This window comes from Coturnix japonica, chromosome 4 (genome assembly GCF_001577835.2).
Source record: "Coturnix japonica isolate 7356 chromosome 4, Coturnix japonica 2.1, whole genome shotgun sequence".
Classification (NCBI taxonomy): domain Eukaryota; kingdom Metazoa; phylum Chordata; class Aves; order Galliformes; family Phasianidae; genus Coturnix; species Coturnix japonica.
The window spans coordinates 71,322,714-71,331,072 of record NC_029519.1 but is presented as its reverse complement, the minus strand read 5'-3'; positions in this window follow the sequence as shown (position 1 = coordinate 71,331,072).

The window sequence follows — 8,359 nt, the reverse complement described above, 5'->3', positions numbered from 1 at the left end:
TTTCTATTTTCTATTTTTTACCCTGAGGTCATCAGTCTGTGATGCAAAAGGCCCAGATTCTGTTGCTAGCAGGGGAATAAAGCAAGTCATGTCTCTGACTATGGATCTTCCTATCTGTCTCATTTATTTCTCCCATCAGTGTTCTGTTCTGAGTAAATAAAGTGTAAAACAAGCTTGTCTTACTTGAGGAACGATTCATAAATCATACTAGGATATGTTAAGTAGAAAAAAAACGTTACTCATTTTATATAGAAAATTACTCCTCTAGGTGGGAATGAAGGGGTTTCTCAACAACAAGAAGCAATTCATTTAATTTTGGCAGTACCCTTGTCTTACAAATAAACGTTCGTGAAGTGATCAGATGAATAACCAATGGATGGATGAGCGTAATCCATTCGTGTGTGAAGCCAAAGTCATTCAGAATCCCAAGGACATCAAAAGTTCAAATGATGATCAGAAATACATTTGACAGCATGGTATAGGGAGTAAAAATAACACAGCGAATGTTTTAGCAAGTTGGCTGACTGGGTCCTTTCATCTTCAGCTCTCGTGATTTTATTGTCGGGCATTTGTGTTGGCTGAAGATCATCAAATGCAATGGGCCGTTGTGTACTAAGTTTGTGCCTGAGAAAGTATCACCATCAGGTTAAGATGAATGGAGGTAAATTCCACCTTTAACTGATGAAAACGCCTCATCAGTAATTTGAGCATGCTCACAAGGCACTTGTTTAGTACCTCTTGCAGAGAAAAGGAGAATTTTGGACAGCGCCCGTGGTGCAAGTTGTTCCTCTCTTTGGCACTGTGCATTTCTTTAATGACAACCTGCCCTTTAGGAACTAACTAGCCGTAACTCCACCAGTTCCCTAATTTTACATATAAATCCTTACATAGTGTATTTTTTTTATTGCACAGCTCCATACTGCATTCTTCCACTTGATACTCCTCCAAACAGCTCGCTGCCTTTCCATTTAAGTGCAGCCACCCTCTATACAAGAATTAGGCTGAGGTTGCATGGGCCACACAAAAATCTGTGCTTAGTGTCTCCAATTGCAAGGCATGTGAAAGATTCCATTTCTGGTACCAAATAACCAACCAATGTTTTAGTAAATTCTCGTTATTTTTCTTCTTCTAGGAAAACTACCATGTTTCCTAGAGAGAATTTGCTGCTTTAGGGTTGCAGAAAACTAAATAACATTGTAAAAAATATTTGGAAAGTAATGTATCTTCAAAACTAGCACAACACTTTTCTCCAGGGCTCCTACCGTGGTTACACTTTGCTATGGTTATTCAGTGAGCTGTAAATTCTGGGAAAGGACTGTCCGCTGATCTCTGCTTTCTAAGAGTAACTCAGGAAGTTCCAGGTGCTTAACAAATAAAGCACACCCTTGCTGAGGCACTGAAGAGTCATGGAGTGCATATTTATCTACGTTAGTGATCTCTGAGGATACATGATAACGCCACATGGGTTCTGACTGGTATATGGGCAATGGAAAAAGCAGCCAACACACAGAAATGATGACCTAGCGGCTGGTCTCATTAAGTCCAGCTGTACCTTGATTTACTTAGTCTGAGACCTTAATGGGCTCAGTGAGGTAAGAATTCAGTGCATATCATCAACCCTCCTAAGAAAGAAGGCTTTGTGTATTACCGTCAAGTGGATGTAGTTCTTCCTAATGAAAAAATGTGGAATAAAAAACAAGAAGTAATGCTAACCTTGTGTCTGCTGGCACCTGGTCTGGGAAATGATGCGAAGGTCTTTATAAGCAGTCGGCATATGTCCCAGAAAAGCATGAGAAAGGTGAAACGCATGGGACAGCCTGTGTATTGACCCACACCGACAACACACGCCAAGTCTTCCTTTAGTAGCAGAGCTATGAACCATGGAGTTTTATACATATGGAAATGGAGGAATGTATCTTGGTAAGAGCCATAGGACCGAACCTTGGACTTGCTAGAGGCAAAAGCTCTAGAAAATACAGGGCTTTCTCTGCAAAATATTTTTTCTCTAAGAAGGGGGGAAAAAAAATTCTGACCATTAACCCATTCTTTGTGATTTGGCCGTACTTCATTCCAGTTGGCCACATCTATTTATTTCTTTCTTTTTCCCCTCGGCTGTAGTATATCGACACAATCAACTTTTGGAGCCATTACAATTTATTGTGTTAGCGCAGCTGAAAACACTTCAACGTACCATGTGTGGTGCTTTGTCAAGTTATCAGTTAATGTTTCCAAATCAGGATTAGGAACAGTGCTGATGCAGTGCAATGCAGCAATTGCTTGTGCAACATAAGCATTCATGAAAAGGGACAAACTCTGCTGGAAGGAAGAAGTGTTACCTACTGTTGTTTGTCAGGTGTGCTACCAAGTTTGTTTACCCTGGAGCATCAAGTGGTTCAACCCTTCAGCATCTGACATTACTTGTATATGAGGACATTATTATTCCTTTGGTGACAAGCAGACAAGCCACTCGTCCACTTTAACATAGCAATAGCCTTCAAAACTTATATGAAACTTTTAGCAATAGTCCAAGCAGCATAGTAACACTGAGACAAGGAAGTTCTAATCACCATTCTCAAGACAAGCATTTCTCAAACTGTGAAGCAACCATCAGTGATATATCCACTCAAAGTAATAAAAGGCAGGAACACTGCTCTGAGAGTCTGTACTCCGAGCTTGCATTGGCAGCGAGGAAGGAGAAATAGTACCACAAGGCAGATAATGCACTCATCACTCTGTCTGTAGGCTTAAAGATTCACCTCCTAGCAAAGTGTCAAAAATACAGCAGGAGAGGTGAGTGCTGTGAGGTGAATAGTTCTCCAGGCTATTGCCAGCTACCAGCCCCAGCACCCTGCTGAGCTGGGGCAGAAGGGTGATGGTCTGATGAGGAGGAGGAAAAGCTTTGGTGGAAGAATTTGGAGAGAGCCATGCCAGGAAGTACTAAGAGGCAATGAAGATCTTCTGTAGGGGTAAGGAGAGACTGATCTCTTCCTTGGTTTATTCTGCTTATAATTTAAACAGTTATTCAAATGGCTAGTTATCTGATTTTAGAAAGCAAAATAATGCTTTGGCTATTATACAAATGGCTTTTACACAGCATCTAAGTTACACAGGGCAAGCAGATACCCAAATGATCCTCTATTAATTTAGAGTATTACATGCATTTAAAAGATAAGATCAATTTCAACAGAAGATTGACTTAACCACTGAACCATTTATTTCAAGCAAAAAGTGCATAAACAAACCTTTCACCAGGAACACTAGGATGTGATCCTAGACTTCTCTTTGGCCTTGAACCACTTCAGATTAATTGGTTTGGAGCCAAAGGAGGTGCGTAATATAACATCACAGTTTATATTTAGGAAAAGTCATTAGAAATGAAAAAGTTATGTAACTCCTCAGAGAAAGGAAAAGAAATATAGGACAGATTATACTCGAGCACTGCCGTTAAATTATTTTAACAGTGGGGTATCTTTAACAAAAAAATGTTAGGACAAAATTCTACACAGAGCAGGAAAAAAAGCTTTTGTATATTACTGTAATTAGAAACTCATCAGGTTAATGGGGCAACTTTTCAAAAGCTGCCGTTTAAGGCTTTGCCAATGACATTGCTGTGTTTCGGACTGCAAATAGAACTTGTCCATGCCAAAAAAAAAAAAGCATTTTGGAATGTACATGAAAGTTCAAATGTCTGTGTTGCCGTGCCTGTGCTCCTTCATGCAATTTGTAGTTGTGATAAGATCCCAAGAGGATTTTGTTTTCACTTCTATCTTCATCAGCTGCAAATGATTCTGGGGGTATTTTGGTCTTTACAGGGGAAACTGAAAGGCTTCAAGAAAGCACAGGGAAGGGAGCCAGCTTGTCAAGATCAGCTCTGAATTGAAACAACCAGAATCTGAGGTATGGGAAATTAAAGCTTGCTTTTGATGATTTAGATCGGTACTTTAGGAAAGTTGCTCAATATTTATACAAATGATGAGAAGAAATTCTAAAATGAATGGAAAAGGATGAAGGGTAATGGGCAAAGTTTTCAAAAACAGCCAAATAGCAGAGAAACCTAAAGTCGTAACAACTTTGGTTATTGAGTGAGTATGGCAGCGTTCACACATCTTGTTTTGCAGCTCCTAAACGTGTTTCTTATGCAGAAAGATATTTAAATGGCTAAGGATAGAAGAGAAAATATCTCCTCAAATCAGACGACTAAATTAACTGAAATTACATTGAAGGAATTTCAGCTAAACAAGTAATGAATGAGCCAGCTACCTTTACTGAAAGGTGAACTGTTCCTTTTTGGATGCAATGAATTATTAGAATTAGCTGCCTAGACTGCAGCAGGTCTCCACTGTAAATAAACTTTGCCACCATAAGCTATAGATACAGTACTGAAAAAGAGAACTACAGACAGATGTCACAAAACAGAAAGGTATGGTGCTTACTACTATATAAGCATTTATCAGAATGGAGAGAATGAAATGAAGTGGAACAATTCAAAGGATGAAGTGAAACTGCCTTAGCTTAAAATATATTGCTATTAACACAAAATAATCCAGTTTTATATTCTGGGAGGACTGAGATTTACATATGTAAGTCTGGCCAGGTATTAAGAACTATAAATGTCAAACCTCATTCATAGCATAGAAGCACCTCATATCACACTCATTTGTAAGATCAGAGCTTTGTCACCGCCTTAAAACAGAAGAGTTTTTCTGATCCTGGTAACCCATTTTGCATTCCTTTACAGTGACAGTCGGTGTCAGAGAAGATACTTTGAAAAATTACAACAAAAATACACGGCAAGAAACATCAGTAGAAATTTCCTGGAAGTAGAATTAACCCTTCAGGATCTGCTTGCCACATAAATAATTCCTGCTATAATAGCTTGAAAAGTGGAAAATCAAGGCCAGCTCCTTCCAGACGCCATGGGTGCTGACCAGTACAAGTCTACTGATATTGCACAGCAAGGGATCTAAGAACTTAATATAAACCAGACAAAACCTACTTGTACTCTGCAAAATATGCTGCAATGTTATTGCTATCTTTGAATTATTTCATGTTTTCCTATATAGCTGCAACTTAAGGCACTGAGCATCTTAGATGCTAAACATTCTTACCTTAGGAATTTTATATCAATCCAATCTCGCAAAGTGGTGCATGTTAACAAAATAAATCAAATTGAAAACAGTGGAAAATAGGAAACGAACATGACAAGCAAGGAACAATTCCATAATGACAGAGTTCCCACTGTGCATTATATACAGCAACTCTGCCAAACACCTTCAGAGCTTTCTATAAATCGAGTCCTTGAATCTGTACCTTCAATCAGAACTGGCAGTAAAGGTATCCAGTTGCCTTGCAAGAACAGAATTGGAGCAAGAGCTCCTTGAATGCTAGACTATGGGCAGGCTGTGGAGAACAAATGTTAAGATTCCTTTGCCTGAGGAGAGTATGAGCAATTGTGCTGAGCAGCTTCCAAAAATACTTCACATTTACAAAGCACTGGGCAAGGATGAACCAACAATTTCCTGCCCCATTTCCCATTAAAGATAAGGCTGAATTCCAAAAGAAAAACAAATCACACCTGAGTCTTAAGAGACAGAAAAAGACAGTTTTCTTGATGGCCAAGCTAACCAGCTGTAGTAGCTCAGTGGTGATATCCAAGTCATATCTACAAAGAAGTCCAAAGTGGTTCCTCTTTTCTTCTATCTCCAGTTATCGCATAAGGATGTCAACTTCTGAAAAGTCAAAAGCAGGTCCTGCATGAAGAAAGGCAGTATGTATTATTTCTCCTCATGAAGGACATCAGCCATTGAAGAGCTAACCTGCCCATTCTGCCAACCTACTGTATGGCTCAGGAGATCATAAAACACCCTAAAAATGGCAGCAGTAGGGACTGGTAACTCCTTCTACATTTTTTTTCCCTTCAAATTAGACCATAACCAGCTTCATCTGTAACACGTTGCTTCTGGGGAAGAGTTACAATCTTAATTTGTCAAATACTGCAACTCCATATCAAGACAACCTTGAAAATTACATGTAAAGACCCAGATCTTTAGTTTTCACTTTAGCGTTACATTTCTGTTTATTTTTTTTTCATGGTAATATTTGCTAACTCTTATAAGAAACATTTTCTGACACAACTTGCCTGAAAAGTTCATGATTTTTGATACACCTCCCTCCCATTTTGAGGACATTGCAGCTAAGAAACTTCAATCTTGCATTTTCCAAACACTTCAATAATTCTGAATGCAAGCGACTCACTGTTCACACTTTGAGTGGTTCCTGTGATCCTTGTCCTCGTGCACACTGAATATATGGTGATAAAGCACGCTGTAAAGCTAAGTTTATATATATCACACATCACCATAGCCACAGGAGTGAAGTGCTGACATATTCCCGCTATGTTCAAAAAGCATGACTTAGCTGAGAAATGATTTCCTTACTTTGTTAAAGACAGCAAATCAGCCAACCAAATTATTAGTTCTTAATAAAGAAAGGAGTTTTATCACAACTGATAAAGCCACAGCCTGAGCACCTATGATATATAACAAGAAGGCAATAAATCCTAAGCTGCACCAGCCACACTGGAGCACAGAGCTCACTCACCTTTATTAACTCAGGCTTTCACTGCCACCTGGTGGTCAAATTGACTTACACCGTAACAGACTTCACTAGCAATGGGAGATAGAATAAATTGCTTAACCTAAGATCACAGAGAAAGAAAGGAGAGAGAGCACACACTCTAATACTTCATACAAACCACAAATCAAATGAGCTTACCTGAAAGAATCGTAAATATGCCTTAGAAATAACGGGTACAAATAGCTTCAAATGCTTTTTATATTCTGATTTCTAGACATGTTAGGCTTTCCTTACAGTACTCTTTTTATTAGTAGTTTTACCAAATCACTTTATCAAAGGGAAGAATTTTGGGGAAGAGCAAACAGCAAAAATCTTATAATTAAGCTGCTGAATGGTGTCAATATTAATACTGGTTGACAGAACTTGTTTCAAACAAAGTGATAACTTTGATGATTCCACTACAGCTAAATTACTACTAACAACGTAGGAACGATAGTTGGATCACCCAAGATGCTCACCCATATTGCAGACCACATCAGAGCCCTCCTTATCAGAAACACATCACAAAGTACCATTCTAGACTTTAAGATTATTTAGTATTTTGTCTTAACAGAGTTTTCTAAGAACTTAAAGTGTGACATAAAGCAACAAGAAAGAAAAACATGTGCCAGATGAGAAGATAGAGTGGAAGTGCGTGGCTCATAAATACTGCCTGTGTAAGGCTTGCACTAAGGCTTCAGTCAAAAGCATTCTTCAGGGTTACTGCCTCTAGTTTTAGAGTAATCAAAGCTAAGTCGGCCTTAGGTATTTAAAAGCTACATTTTAACTTTAAAGTTCTTTCCAGTTAGGAGTTATCAGGATTCCCATTTTCTTCACGTGCTGATGTAATTAATCATTTGCATCCAGTTTAAAACCTTCCATTCCTAACAAATACCAGAATGATCAGACTAGTCACTTACTAGCCATAAGAAGAAGAAAAAAATATGGTTTTTTCCCTATTTGGCTTTAACAGGGTGAATTCAAAGACCCACCAGGCACCTGGTGAAGATCCTTGGTGCCCTAAGGGCCCAGTCAGGAATCTTTCCCCAGAGCAGACACGAGAAAAGCAAAAGCTTTAAAGAGCAAAAGCTTTTGGTCAACATCCTGGTTTTTATTAACTCTGAACATAATGATTGCAAGATTGATATCAGAAGGTTCTGTGATAACGTTCTCCATTTCAGGCTGTAAAATAACTGCTCCAAGACAAATGTGGCATAATCTAATCTGATTTACTGTAACAGGAGCCAAACGAAGGTTTGACAGTGATTTTATTTTTGCATATTCAATTCCTAAACTCAAACTGAAGTTTGATCTTAAGAGGATGCAGACTACAATGAGTGAAACCAAAGGCAACATTCATGAATCTTAATGAAGGGAAGGTCTCAAGCTTCAGGCACTTCTGCAAGTCTGACAGATCTGCATTACATGAGAACTCGATGTAACATTATGATACTTTCACAAATACAAAAGGTTGTATTTGCCAGTACATAACTCCCCTGTGACCCGGCTTCGAAAAATCATGATTAAGGAAGGTTTGGGGATGAGAAGGAAGCATACCAAGAAACAGTGCAAACTGTTTGCTTAACAGCATTTGCTTTTAGAGCACGTTCACAAGTGTTAAAAATATGCTTCAGATGACAGGAGTGATTCATTACAAGACAGCTGCTGAGAGAGACATCACTGACAGGGTGTGCAAGAGAGGGAGAGGAGAGAGGGAGATTTGCCATGCAAATTACTTGGAGAA